Here is a 14,980-nt window from a genome sequence, read left to right as displayed (position 1 = left end):
TAAACTCAACGCGGACAAAACGGAAACGGTCATTTTTGCAAAAAGATTCACCGGGCTAAAGATCAATAAAAAACTAAAGGTAGGGGACAGTGAAATTGAAATTAAGAACTCTGTGAAATATCTAGGAGTCACCCTAGACAAAAGGCTAAACCTAAATGAACACATAAAGAAAACGAGACAAAAAGGTGAAGCCGTCCTCAAGCAATTGTACCATTGTTGGTCAAAAACAACTATCTAAACACGAAAAATAAGTTGCTTCTGTACAAATGCATCTTACGCCCCATCATAACATACGCAGCGCCCATCTACCGGCACAAACCACACACTCCACTAATTCCTTTGCAAAGATTTCAAAATAAATGCTTAAGACTTGCTCTTAACGCAGACAGATACACTCCGCTCCGTCAACTTCATCAGGACGCGAATCTTCCACTCCTACACCATTACATCCATTCCCTTTCCGATAAATTCTACGAGAAGCAGGTGCGGCACGTACCTCTTCTCAAACAATCCCTCAAACACCCAGCAGGAACTCACAAGTTCCCGCACTCGGGTGTCCCCAATCTAGACCGGATAATCCGCTGAATTTTGTTACAGCAAAAGGCAGCGGAAGAAGAACCGTAAACGGCAATCGACCAGCCACTGACCATATCGGAACAGGAGTCCAGGAGCCCCCTGGAACCTCACCACTAGACCATACCGCACCAGGAGCCCAGGAGCTCCCTGGAAACAGAAACCGGACGGAAGTCCCAAGACCTCTTTGAGGGTCAACACTGTAAATAGTTTTTTAAATATCCTTTGTACATAGTAGATAATAAGGTTAGGGTTTTTACTAAAATTTCATTTTCCCTAAATTAAGGTAACCGATAAGTAGGCTAAACACCACAAATGTATGCAACCAAGGTTGCCGGTGAGCCATAAAATAAATGTAATATCTTAGATTGTATAATAAATGTAGGCTAGGTTAAGGCATCAGCGCCACACATTAGCATAAGTTAATCTTAAGTGTGATATGTATTATCTTAGTGATTGCATGCGTAACTTCAACCGAATAAAAATCCTGTTGAATTTGAATTTGGTTCTCGTCCGATCACCGAAGTCAAGCAACGTCGGGCGCGGTCAGTACTTGGATGGGTGACCGCTTGGGAACACCGCGTGCCGTTGTCTCTACTCTTTTCTTTTTTTATTAACATTTCTGATGTCAAACTTTTTTTAAATATATTTTTCACTATTTATATTTTCTCTCAGGAACTTATATAGTATGAAGACGAAAATTTTTAATTCGTTCGAGTTGAATTTGTGGTTCTGAAAAGAACCGATTTTTTTTTCTTTTTTTTCCAACCAACTTCCAAGCTGCTCGAGGAGGGATTTATTTTGAACTGGTGTATTTGGTGACGGCCTTGGTTCCTTCAGAAACGGCGTGCTTCGCCAATTCACCGGGCAAAAGAAGACGCACCGCCGTCTGGATCTCCCTGCTGGTTATGGTCGAACGTTTGTTGTAATGAGCGAGGCGACTGGCTTCAGCAGCTATACGTTCGAAGATGTCGTTCACGAAACTGTTCATGATAGACATAGCCTTGCTGGAGATACCGGTATCGGGATGGACCTGCTTCAACACCTTGTAAATGTAGATGGCGTAACTCTCCTTCCTCCTGCGCTTCTTTTTCTTGTCGCTCTTCGAGATGTTCTTTTGAGCTTTTCCGGCCTTCTTGGCCGCCTTACCGCTGGTCTTGGGTGGCATTCTCTTCTAGTCGTCGAGTTAAAAAAACGTTTAAAAACAGAAAACGAGACAGACACGACGTGCACGTTACGACGAGTATACTCGATCTAAAACGCCGCACACCTAAAATCCCTCTATTTATAACGAGCGAGCGACAAACAGGCGCTCCGCCTTAGTTCGTCGTTCGACCATTGCCCTAACGAGATGGCGCTGTACCGACCATATAAATTTCTAGCCTTCGCCGCGTTCGGCATTTATTTCAAGCCGTACGTTTGTCAGTGCGCTTCGTGTCAGTCGCAGTAGGTGTTTTGCTGTTTATATCGTATAACAACATGTCCGGAAGAGGAAAAGGAGGTAAAGTGAAGGGAAAGGCGAAGTCTCGTTCCAGTCGTGCCGGACTTCAGTTTCCCGTCGGCAGAATTCATCGTCTTCTGCGTAAAGGAAACTACGCCGAAAGAGTGGGTGCAGGTGCTCCCGTTTATTTGGCGGCCGTAATGGAATATCTAGCCGCCGAAGTTCTCGAATTGGCAGGAAACGCCGCCAGAGATAACAAGAAAACCCGTATCATTCCGAGACATCTTCAATTGGCTATAAGGAACGACGAGGAGTTAAACAAGCTCCTTTCCGGCGTTACCATCGCCCAAGGCGGTGTCTTGCCCAACATCCAGGCGGTGTTGTTGCCCAAGAAGACCGAAAAGAAGCCTTAAATTTAATTCTTCGCCGCCGTCATCTCGAACGAAAAACAAAAACTTTTATAAAAACCATCTTCACATCGGCCCTTCTCAGGGCCAAAAATTCAACTCGAACGAATTGATTTTTTCGCCAAAATACAACAACCTATGAGAATCATGTTAAAAAGTCTTTTAGATATTTTAAAGTTAAACCGATCAATTAATTCATTATACGAGCGTAGACTGAACGGAAGATTTTCGATTACATTCAACCAAGAAAGATGATTTTTACGACTTTTCATCGTAATTTTTAGAAAAATTCAATGCCCGACTAAAGCACGAACTCGACAACTCTATCTATAATAATTTATTGATTATCTAATTCAAGAAACATTCCGATTCGTCGTAAATTTCTTCACATTTCGCACATTAATCTGTTAAGAACATACACACACACACCGGTCGCCTATACGTGCTCTCCGTCTCGATAATTTCTTGCAGCAGCAGTCGTCAGCGGTGAGCCGTAATACTACAATCAATCGTTTTATTTGCTATGAGATTTTGTTTCAAGTCACGTCTGAGGAGAGTAACTCTACCCCATATTGGACATAACCTCAAATATACTCTTCGTGGCAAAAACGTTCTTTTAACGATGGTCATTCTAACCTAAAACTGCTGTCAAAATTGTCAAAGTCGCCGCCTGGATCACAAATTAAAATGATCACTCACTCCGTACGATTTTCATTTCGATTTGAAGACAAACACACAATTGAGCAACATATTTAATTCGTTTGATTTATTTTGTGGTTCTGAAAAGAACCGTTTTTTTTTTGTTTGTTTGTTTGCTTGCCTGCGGGGGGTTTGTTGTTATTCCTCTGAGGATGCGGATACACGTCATAAAATGATAAAATTAACCGCCGAAACCGTAAAGGGTACGACCTTGACGTTTCAGGGCGTAGACGACGTCCATGGCGGTGACGGTCTTACGTTTTGCGTGTTCGGTGTAAGTTACGGCGTCACGGATGACGTTCTCGAGGAAGACCTTCAACACACCTCTGGTTTCTTCGTAGATGAGACCGGAAATACGTTTCACACCACCACGACGAGCCAATCTTCTGATCGCCGGTTTCGTTATACCTTGGATGTTATCGCGTAGAACTTTGCGATGACGTTTGGCGCCACCTTTTCCCAATCCTTTGCCACCTTTACCACGACCGGTCATCTTGATAAAATTAGGAAATTCTTCGTACAAAACGACGTAGCTTCGACCAAGTTCGTTATGGAACTAACGTCAAAATTTCATTCCGCGGGACTATTTATAAGTTACGGCAGCTCCACCTCGCGTTAAAAACGAATCCACCAATGGCGTCGCCGTATGACTCATCGAGTTTATAAAACGGCCGTTGGCGCGACGAAAATTTTCAGTTGACTTTCGAACGTTCGTACGTACGGTCGGTCGTTCGGTCGAAGCAAGCAAGCAAGCCACTACCTACGTTAATTCTTTTCATTTGATTCATCCGATATCCGAGATGGCGAGAACTAAACAGACGGCTCGTAAATCTACCGGTGGCAAGGCACCTAGAAAACAGTTGGCCACGAAGGCGGCCAGAAAAAGCGCTCCCGCCACCGGAGGTGTCAAGAAACCTCACCGTTACAGGCCCGGTACGGTCGCCCTTCGTGAGATTCGTCGTTATCAAAAGAGCACTGAACTTTTGATCCGCAAGCTGCCTTTCCAACGTCTCGTCCGAGAGATCGCCCAAGATTTCAAGACCGATCTCCGTTTCCAAAGTTCGGCCGTGATGGCACTTCAAGAAGCCAGCGAGGCTTATCTCGTCGGCCTCTTCGAAGACACCAACTTGTGCGCCATCCACGCCAAACGTGTCACCATCATGCCGAAAGACATCCAATTGGCGAGACGCATTCGTGGCGAGAGGGCTTAAATTTCCTCCATCCATCCATCCATCCATCCGATCCGACCATCTAGAATTAACAAATTCTTCATCTTCGAAGGTGTTAAAAGAAGAAAAAAAAAATCGGTTCTTTTCAGAACCACAATTATTTTCCAACGAATTGAAAATTTATCGTTCGCGCATGCAACTTTTTGAGATTGAAAAAAAAAAAAAAAAAAAAAAAAAGTTAGGTTATGTGATTTATTCACAAAATTCGTACTTACATAAAACGATAAACTTTTGCTTTTTTCTTTCACATTAAATTTTCTTTTAACTGAGACTATTTGAAACATTATTATATAATAAAGTTTATCATTCTTTGTAATAACACTGTTTCGACAGTCAAATGAATAGACAAGAAAATCAAATGAAAGTATGTATCTCCTCAACAGAATGTGCATTGTCCAAGCGAATCTTTCGTTCGTTTCTTGAAAATAATTGTGGCCCTGAAAAGGGCCATTTATTTGTATCGATGGTGCCCCTACGTCGATATATACGATCGGAGCACGTTCCCGAAACCACCAGGACGTCGTCGTCGTTGAAAAAATTAAATCATCGTCGTCGACTTTTCACTTCTTTCTCTTGGGTGAAGCGGTTTTTTTCGCTTTGACGGTGACGGCTTTGGCCGTTTTCGGTTTCGGCGCTTTCGGTTTCTTGGTTGGACCGGCCTTGTTGGATTTCTTCGCTTTCGATGGCGTCTTGGGTTTGACGGGCGATCTGGAGGCGGCGCTGGCTTTCTTTTCGGGAGCGGACGCAGCCTTTCTAGCCTTCGATACGGCGACGCTCTTCTTTTCGGCGGCAGTTTTCTTAGACTTGGCCGAAGCGGCGGGGGCGGCCTTCTTACCGGCTTTTGAGGCGGATCCTTTTTCGGCGGACGTCGGCGCTGACGCGACGGAACGTTTAGCAACGCCCGTCTTCTTGGATTTCGCCGATGACGACGCGGTCGCAGCGGCAGATCTCTTTTTCGTGGCGGACGGAGCCTTAGCTGCACCGGTGACGGCAGAAGCCAACTTGAACGAACCGGAAGCTCCTTTTCCTTTGGTTTGGACCAACGAACCGGATGCGACGGCGCCCTTAAGGTACTTCTTGATGAAAGGCGCAAATTTTTCCGCGTCGACTTTGTAGTTGGCCGCGACATATTTCTTGATCGCCTGCAACGAAGAACCGCCGCGTTCCTTCAAGCCTTTGATGGCGTTGGTGACCATCTCCGAAGTGGGCGGATGAGAAGGTTTGCTTCTCGGATTTTTGGGCTTCTTCTCCTTCTTCACCGGTGAGGAGCCGGAAGTGGCACCGGCGACCGTCGAAGCTGCTTGATTTTCTACGTCGGCCATATTTTCGTCTATCGCGCGCGCGTTTTTTTCTTTTTATTATAGGTAGGCTTATTCTTCGGTGAAAGAACGAATGAACTTTACAGAACGAATTGGGCGCCAAAGTCAAAGTGTTGGCGCGTTCGAAAACGCGCGGACCGCGGACTAAACGAGAGCCTTCTCGTCGAGTTAGAAAATTCAGTGGGCCTCGAATACAGCTTTCGCGTGATGGCATCGTTCTCTTTACGCGAAGATCACCGCCTCCGGGTGCGGGAACATGAGCGATTCGGTCGGCGATGGCCTCCTGAATAACCTCAAGTTTTCCCGGACGACCAGCCGACCTCCAAAAGCGAACAAGGACCGATCGAACGTCGACTCGAACAAAGACCCTCCGAAACAAGGAGATGACATCCAAGTTCGACGCCGACGTTACGCGTTTTCCACGAATAACAGGAAAGTTCCGCTTTCGACCAGACAAACTTGGAAGCATCCTCTACAAGTTTCACGAACGAATCGGTCGAAAAGTACGTGCGATCTTTTCGAAAATCGCCTCGCAAAGAGACGCAGCACGGATCGGAGCGACGACCGACGAACCTGCAGAGTGTAGGAAAAAAATTCACAAACGGTCGAAGATGACGTCCGAGAAGGTCGAATTTTTTCAAGAACGAAGATAAAACCTTCGCCTTTCGTAGGAGTTGATTTTTGAAAACGATCTTGACGAACAGGTCGGAAAAAAAACGATGTCAATTTCGGACTCGACCATGAGAAACGAATTTGTACGACGAACGGACTTTTCGAACGACTCTTTTTTCGCAAAATCGACATTTTTTCCTCAAAAATTACCTCACACGACGAAATCCCATCATCGAAACATCACCGAAAACAGTTTTGACGGCGAAATTCTCGTCAATTTTACGAAAATAAAGGGAAAATCAGACGGACCACCGTCGAACATCCAGCGACGGGAACGGACGAGTTTTTTAATTTTTCTTGCCAATTCATTGCGAAAGAAGCAATTTTTCTCGACGAAACCATTTTATAATCATAAAAAAAACTCCCCAAACACCACAAACCAACAAAAATACGGAAATCTTGCATTGTTTGCATTTTTCAGACACTCTAAATAAAACTACGTCGATGTCGGCGGATTTTCAGTCGGTCGTCGGTCGACAGAAATCCAACGAAATTTTCATTTGTTCTTCTCAAAAACGAAAAACAAACAAATCAACAAAACATTCCCTACTATTAGTCGACATTTCGAGCAGAAACTACGAACGTCGAAAGATTTAAAAAATGAAATATGTAGGTGTGCGTGCGTGCGTACTTACTTGAAACTTTTTTCTTGTTTCATCGTCGCACTGGAACAAATTAAATTTTAATGCAATGTAAACGCGACCACACTTTCGACGAAAACATCTCTATGAATCGAACGACGTCGGAAAAAGAATAAATCGAGAAGAGAACAAATCATGAAACAACACACACCCACCCCGCCCGGCCCGGCCAGAGTGGTGGGAATTTCGATGAATGAACAGACAAAGAAACCAACTCTGTTATCAGTTCTAAGAAAGAAAGCAGGTAGCGGCGGCGGCGAACCTTCGACCGTACTACGGTCAGTTCATGAATTAACCCCGTCCGTTCGGAGTTTATTCATCTCCGGTCCGTGTCGGCGTTTACTTCAAGTGGGTGCTATTTCCATCTAAGCAAGCAAGTGAGTAAGTAAGTTCTCAAATTTTAAATTACGTTAATCGCAAGTGACTCGTTGAGATCGTCAAACGAACAATTTAATTTAACGCCTCATACGAGTTTTTTTTTTTCGTCATTTTGTCGCAAAAAAAAAACTAAAAAACGACTCGCAAAAAAAAATTTTTTTTTTTTCTTCTTTTAAATCTTGTACATTTTCTGACATGTGTACCATCGAAAAATGTCACATCCAAACGATCGAACAATCACAAAAAATCGTCAACGTACCATCTTGGAAAATTTTACCAGGCAACGACCATACCACGTTGAAAACTACCGGTTCTCGTCCGATCACCGAAGTCAAGCAACGTCGGGCGCGGTCAGTACTTGGATGGGTGACCGCTTGGGAACACCGCGTGCCGTTGTCTCTACTCTTTTCTTTTTTTATTAACATTTCTGATGTCAAACTTTTTTTAAATATATTTTTCACTATTTATATTTTCTCTCAGGAACTTATATAGTATGAAGACGAAAATTTTTAATTCGTTCGAGTTGAATTTGTGGTTCTGAAAAGAACCGATTTTTTTTCTTTTTTTTCCAACCAACTTCCAAGCTGCTCGAGGAGGATTTATTTTGAACTGGTGTATTTGGTGACGGCCTTGGTTCCTTCAGAAACGGCGTGCTTCGCCAATTCACCGGGCAAAAGAAGACGCACCGCCGTCTGGATCTCCCTGCTGGTTATGGTCGAACGTTTGTTGTAATGAGCGAGGCGACTGGCTTCAGCAGCTATACGTTCGAAGATGTCGTTCACGAAACTGTTCATGATAGACATAGCCTTGCTGGAGATACCGGTATCGGGATGGACCTGCTTCAACACCTTGTAAATGTAGATGGCGTAACTCTCCTTCCTCCTGCGCTTCTTTTTCTTGTCGCTCTTCGAGATGTTCTTTTGAGCTTTTCCGGCCTTCTTGGCCGCCTTACCGCTGGTCTTGGGTGGCATTCTCTTCTAGTCGTCGAGTTAAAAAAACGTTTAAAAACAGAAAACGAGACAGACACGACGTGCACGTTACGACGAGTATACTCGATCTAAAACGCCGCACACCTAAAATCCCTCTATTTATAACGAGCGAGCGACAAACAGGCGCTCCGCCTTAGTTCGTCGTTCGACCATTGCCCTAACGAGATGGCGCTGTACCGACCATATAAATTTCTAGCCTTCGCCGCGTTCGGCATTTATTTCAAGCCGTACGTTTGTCAGTGCGCTTCGTGTCAGTCGCAGTAGGTGTTTTGCTGTTTATATCGTATAACAACATGTCCGGAAGAGGAAAAGGAGGTAAAGTGAAGGGAAAGGCGAAGTCTCGTTCCAGTCGTGCCGGACTTCAGTTTCCCGTCGGCAGAATTCATCGTCTTCTGCGTAAAGGAAACTACGCCGAAAGAGTGGGTGCAGGTGCTCCCGTTTATTTGGCGGCCGTAATGGAATATCTAGCCGCCGAAGTTCTCGAATTGGCAGGAAACGCCGCCAGAGATAACAAGAAAACCCGTATCATTCCGAGACATCTTCAATTGGCTATAAGGAACGACGAGGAGTTAAACAAGCTCCTTTCCGGCGTTACCATCGCCCAAGGCGGTGTCTTGCCCAACATCCAGGCGGTGTTGTTGCCCAAGAAGACCGAAAAGAAGCCTTAAATTTAATTCTTCGCCGCCGTCATCTCGAACGAAAAACAAAAACTTTTATAAAAACCATCTTCACATCGGCCCTTCTCAGGGCCAAAAATTCAACTCGAACGAATTGATTTTTTCGCCAAAATACAACAACCTATGAGAATCATGTTAAAAAGTCTTTTAGATATTTTAAAGTTAAACCGATCAATTAATTCATTATACGAGCGTAGACTGAACGGAAGATTTTCGATTACATTCAACCAAGAAAGATGATTTTTACGACTTTTCATCGTAATTTTTAGAAAAATTCAATGCCCGACTAAAGCACGAACTCGACAACTCTATCTATAATAATTTATTGATTATCTAATTCAAGAAACATTCCGATTCGTCGTAAATTTCTTCACATTTCGCACATTAATCTGTTAAGAACATACACACACACACCGGTCGCCTATACGTGCTCTCCGTCTCGATAATTTCTTGCAGCAGCAGTCGTCAGCGGTGAGCCGTAATACTACAATCAATCGTTTTATTTGCTATGAGATTTTGTTTCAAGTCACGTCTGAGGAGAGTAACTCTACCCCATATTGGACATAACCTCAAATATACTCTTCGTGGCAAAAACGTTCTTTTAACGATGGTCATTCTAACCTAAAACTGCTGTCAAAATTGTCAAAGTCGCCGCCTGGATCACAAATTAAAATGATCACTCACTCCGTACGATTTTCATTTCGATTTGAAGACAAACACACAATTGAGCAACATATTTAATTCGTTTGATTTATTTTGTGGTTCTGAAAAGAACCGTTTTTTTTTGTTTGTTTGTTTGCTTGCCTGCGGGGGGTTTGTTGTTATTCCTCTGAGGATGCGGATACACGTCATAAAATGATAAAATTAACCGCCGAAACCGTAAAGGGTACGACCTTGACGTTTCAGGGCGTAGACGACGTCCATGGCGGTGACGGTCTTACGTTTTGCGTGTTCGGTGTAAGTTACGGCGTCACGGATGACGTTCTCGAGGAAGACCTTCAACACACCTCTGGTTTCTTCGTAGATGAGACCGGAAATACGTTTCACACCACCACGACGAGCCAATCTTCTGATCGCCGGTTTCGTTATACCTTGGATGTTATCGCGTAGAACTTTGCGATGACGTTTGGCGCCACCTTTTCCCAATCCTTTGCCACCTTTACCACGACCGGTCATCTTGATAAAATTAGGAAATTCTTCGTACAAAACGACGTAGCTTCGACCAAGTTCGTTATGGAACTAACGTCAAAATTTCATTCCGCGGGACTATTTATAAGTTACGGCAGCTCCACCTCGCGTTAAAAACGAATCCACCAATGGCGTCGCCGTATGACTCATCGAGTTTATAAAACGGCCGTTGGCGCGACGAAAATTTTCAGTTGACTTTCGAACGTTCGTACGTACGGTCGGTCGTTCGGTCGAAGCAAGCAAGCAAGCCACTACCTACGTTAATTCTTTTCATTTGATTCATCCGATATCCGAGATGGCGAGAACTAAACAGACGGCTCGTAAATCTACCGGTGGCAAGGCACCTAGAAAACAGTTGGCCACGAAGGCGGCCAGAAAAAGCGCTCCCGCCACCGGAGGTGTCAAGAAACCTCACCGTTACAGGCCCGGTACGGTCGCCCTTCGTGAGATTCGTCGTTATCAAAAGAGCACTGAACTTTTGATCCGCAAGCTGCCTTTCCAACGTCTCGTCCGAGAGATCGCCCAAGATTTCAAGACCGATCTCCGTTTCCAAAGTTCGGCCGTGATGGCACTTCAAGAAGCCAGCGAGGCTTATCTCGTCGGCCTCTTCGAAGACACCAACTTGTGCGCCATCCACGCCAAACGTGTCACCATCATGCCGAAAGACATCCAATTGGCGAGACGCATTCGTGGCGAGAGGGCTTAAATTTCCTCCATCCATCCATCCATCCATCCGATCCGACCATCTAGAATTAACAAATTCTTCATCTTCGAAGGTGTTAAAAGAAGAAAAAAAAAATCGGTTCTTTTCAGAACCACAATTATTTTCCAACGAATTGAAAATTTATCGTTCGCGCATGCAACTTTTTGAGATTGAAAAAAAAAAAAAAAAAAAAAAAAGTTAGGTTATGTGATTTATTCACAAAATTCGTACTTACATAAAACGATAAACTTTTGCTTTTTTCTTTCACATTAAATTTTCTTTTAACTGAGACTATTTGAAACATTATTATATAATAAAGTTTATCATTCTTTGTAATAACACTGTTTCGACAGTCAAATGAATAGACAAGAAAATCAAATGAAAGTATGTATCTCCTCAACAGAATGTGCATTGTCCAAGCGAATCTTTCGTTCGTTTCTTGAAAATAATTGTGGCCCTGAAAAGGGCCATTTATTTGTATCGATGGTGCCCCTACGTCGATATATACGATCGGAGCACGTTCCCGAAACCACCAGGACGTCGTCGTCGTTGAAAAAATTAAATCATCGTCGTCGACTTTTCACTTCTTTCTCTTGGGTGAAGCGGTTTTTTTCGCTTTGACGGTGACGGCTTTGGCCGTTTTCGGTTTCGGCGCTTTCGGTTTCTTGGTTGGACCGGCCTTGTTGGATTTCTTCGCTTTCGATGGCGTCTTGGGTTTGACGGGCGATCTGGAGGCGGCGCTGGCTTTCTTTTCGGGAGCGGACGCAGCCTTTCTAGCCTTCGATACGGCGACGCTCTTCTTTTCGGCGGCAGTTTTCTTAGACTTGGCCGAAGCGGCGGGGGCGGCCTTCTTACCGGCTTTTGAGGCGGATCCTTTTTCGGCGGACGTCGGCGCTGACGCGACGGAACGTTTAGCAACGCCCGTCTTCTTGGATTTCGCCGATGACGACGCGGTCGCAGCGGCAGATCTCTTTTTCGTGGCGGACGGAGCCTTAGCTGCACCGGTGACGGCAGAAGCCAACTTGAACGAACCGGAAGCTCCTTTTCCTTTGGTTTGGACCAACGAACCGGATGCGACGGCGCCCTTAAGGTACTTCTTGATGAAAGGCGCAAATTTTTCCGCGTCGACTTTGTAGTTGGCCGCGACATATTTCTTGATCGCCTGCAACGAAGAACCGCCGCGTTCCTTCAAGCCTTTGATGGCGTTGGTGACCATCTCCGAAGTGGGCGGATGAGAAGGTTTGCTTCTCGGATTTTTGGGCTTCTTCTCCTTCTTCACCGGTGAGGAGCCGGAAGTGGCACCGGCGACCGTCGAAGCTGCTTGATTTTCTACGTCGGCCATATTTTCGTCTATCGCGCGCGCGTTTTTTTCTTTTTATTATAGGTAGGCTTATTCTTCGGTGAAAGAACGAATGAACTTTACAGAACGAATTGGGCGCCAAAGTCAAAGTGTTGGCGCGTTCGAAAACGCGCGGACCGCGGACTAAACGAGAGCCTTCTCGTCGAGTTAGAAAATTCAGTGGGCCTCGAATACAGCTTTCGCGTGATGGCATCGTTCTCTTTACGCGAAGATCACCGCCTCCGGGTGCGGGAACATGAGCGATTCGGTCGGCGATGGCCTCCTGAATAACCTCAAGTTTTCCCGGACGACCAGCCGACCTCCAAAAGCGAACAAGGACCGATCGAACGTCGACTCGAACAAAGACCCTCCGAAACAAGGAGATGACATCCAAGTTCGACGCCGACGTTACGCGTTTTCCACGAATAACAGGAAAGTTCCGCTTTCGACCAGACAAACTTGGAAGCATCCTCTACAAGTTTCACGAACGAATCGGTCGAAAAGTACGTGCGATCTTTTCGAAAATCGCCTCGCAAAGAGACGCAGCACGGATCGGAGCGACGACCGACGAACCTGCAGAGTGTAGGAAAAAAATTCACAAACGGTCGAAGATGACGTCCGAGAAGGTCGAATTTTTTCAAGAACGAAGATAAAACCTTCGCCTTTCGTAGGAGTTGATTTTTGAAAACGATCTTGACGAACAGGTCGGAAAAAAAACGATGTCAATTTCGGACTCGACCATGAGAAACGAATTTGTACGACGAACGGACTTTTCGAACGACTTTTTTCGCAAAATCGACATTTTTTCCTCAAAAATTACCTCACACGACGAAATCCCATCATCGAAACATCACCGAAAACAGTTTTGACGGCGAAATTCTCGTCAATTTTACGAAAATAAAGGGAAAATCAGACGGACCACCGTCGAACATCCAGCGACGGGAACGGACGAGTTTTTTAATTTTTCTTGCCAATTCATTGCGAAAGAAGCAATTTTTCTCGACGAAACCATTTTATAATCATAAAAAAAACTCCCCAAACACCACAAACCAACAAAAATACGGAAATCTTGCATTGTTTGCATTTTTCAGACACTCTAAATAAAACTACGTCGATGTCGGCGGATTTTCAGTCGGTCGTCGGTCGACAGAAATCCAACGAAATTTTCATTTGTTCTTCTCAAAAACGAAAAACAAACAAATCAACAAAACATTCCCTACTATTAGTCGACATTTCGAGCAGAAACTACGAACGTCGAAAGATTTAAAAAATGAAATATGTAGGTGTGCGTGCGTGCGTACTTACTTGAAACTTTTTTCTTGTTTCATCGTCGCACTGGAACAAATTAAATTTTAATGCAATGTAAACGCGACCACACTTTCGACGAAAACATCTCTATGAATCGAACGACGTCGGAAAAAGAATAAATCGAGAAGAGAACAAATCATGAAACAACACACACCCACCCCGCCCGGCCCGGCCAGAGTGGTGGGAATTTCGATGAATGAACAGACAAAGAAACCAACTCTGTTATCAGTTCTAAGAAAGAAAGCAGGTAGCGGCGGCGGCGAACCTTCGACCGTACTACGGTCAGTTCATGAATTAACCCCGTCCGTTCGGAGTTTATTCATCTCCGGTCCGTGTCGGCGTTTACTTCAAGTGGGTGCTATTTCCATCTAAGCAAGCAAGTGAGTAAGTAAGTTCTCAAATTTTAAATTACGTTAATCGCAAGTGACTCGTTGAGATCGTCAAACGAACAATTTAATTTAACGCCTCATACGAGTTTTTTTTTTTCGTCATTTTGTCGCAAAAAAAAAACTAAAAAACGACTCGCAAAAAAAAATTTTTTTTTTTTCTTCTTTTAAATCTTGTACATTTTCTGACATGTGTACCATCGAAAAATGTCACATCCAAACGATCGAACAATCACAAAAAATCGTCAACGTACCATCTTGGAAAATTTTACCAGGCAACGACCATACCACGTTGAAAACTACCGGTTCTCGTCCGATCACCGAAGTCAAGCAACGTCGGGCGCGGTCAGTACTTGGATGGGTGACCGCTTGGGAACACCGCGTGCCGTGTGTCTCTACTCTTTTCTTTTTTTATTAACATTTCTGATGTCAAACTTTTTTTAAATATATTTTTCACTATTTATATTTTCTCTCAGGAACTTATATAGTATGAAGACGAAAATTTTTAATTCGTTCGAGTTGAATTTGTGGTTCTGAAAAGAACCGATTTTTTTTCTTTTTTTTCCAACCAACTTCCAAGCTGCTCGAGGAGGATTTATTTTGAACTGGTGTATTTGGTGACGGCCTTGGTTCCTTCAGAAACGGCGTGCTTCGCCAATTCACCGGGCAAAAGAAGACGCACCGCCGTCTGGATCTCCCTGCTGGTTATGGTCGAACGTTTGTTGTAATGAGCGAGGCGACTGGCTTCAGCAGCTATACGTTCGAAGATGTCGTTCACGAAACTGTTCATGATAGACATAGCCTTGCTGGAGATACCGGTATCGGGATGGACCTGCTTCAACACCTTGTAAATGTAGATGGCGTAACTCTCCTTCCTCCTGCGCTTCTTTTTCTTGTCGCTCTTCGAGATGTTCTTTTGAGCTTTTCCGGCCTTCTTGGCCGCCTTACCGCTGGTCTTGGGTGGCATTCTCTTCTAGTCGTCGAGTTAAAAAAACGTTTAAAAACAGAAAACGAGACAGACACGACGTGCA

General features: G+C 44.4%; 1 non-coding gene and 1 pseudogene across 1 annotated transcript; both read left to right on the top strand.

Annotated features, from left to right (window-relative positions):
• The first annotated feature begins 7,638 nt into the window (after positions 1 to 7,638).
• On the top strand, positions 7,639 to 7,758 carry LOC148165699 (5S ribosomal RNA). Its single transcript, XR_015771248.1, has one exon. It is a non-coding gene; the product is annotated as a 5S ribosomal RNA (ribosomal RNA).
• A 6,466-nt stretch (positions 7,759 to 14,224) lies between these two features.
• Positions 14,225 to 14,343, top strand: LOC148165698 (5S ribosomal RNA; annotated as a pseudogene).
• Positions 14,344 to 14,980: the final 637 nt, after the last annotated feature.

The sequence above is a fragment of the Gnatocerus cornutus genome, unplaced genomic scaffold (genome assembly GCF_029298725.1).
Source record: "Gnatocerus cornutus isolate USDA-ARS CGAHR unplaced genomic scaffold, icGnaCorn1.1 ctg00000243.1, whole genome shotgun sequence".
Lineage (NCBI taxonomy): Eukaryota > Metazoa > Arthropoda > Insecta > Coleoptera > Tenebrionidae > Gnatocerus > Gnatocerus cornutus.
This window is presented reverse-complemented; position numbering and strand designations above follow the sequence as displayed.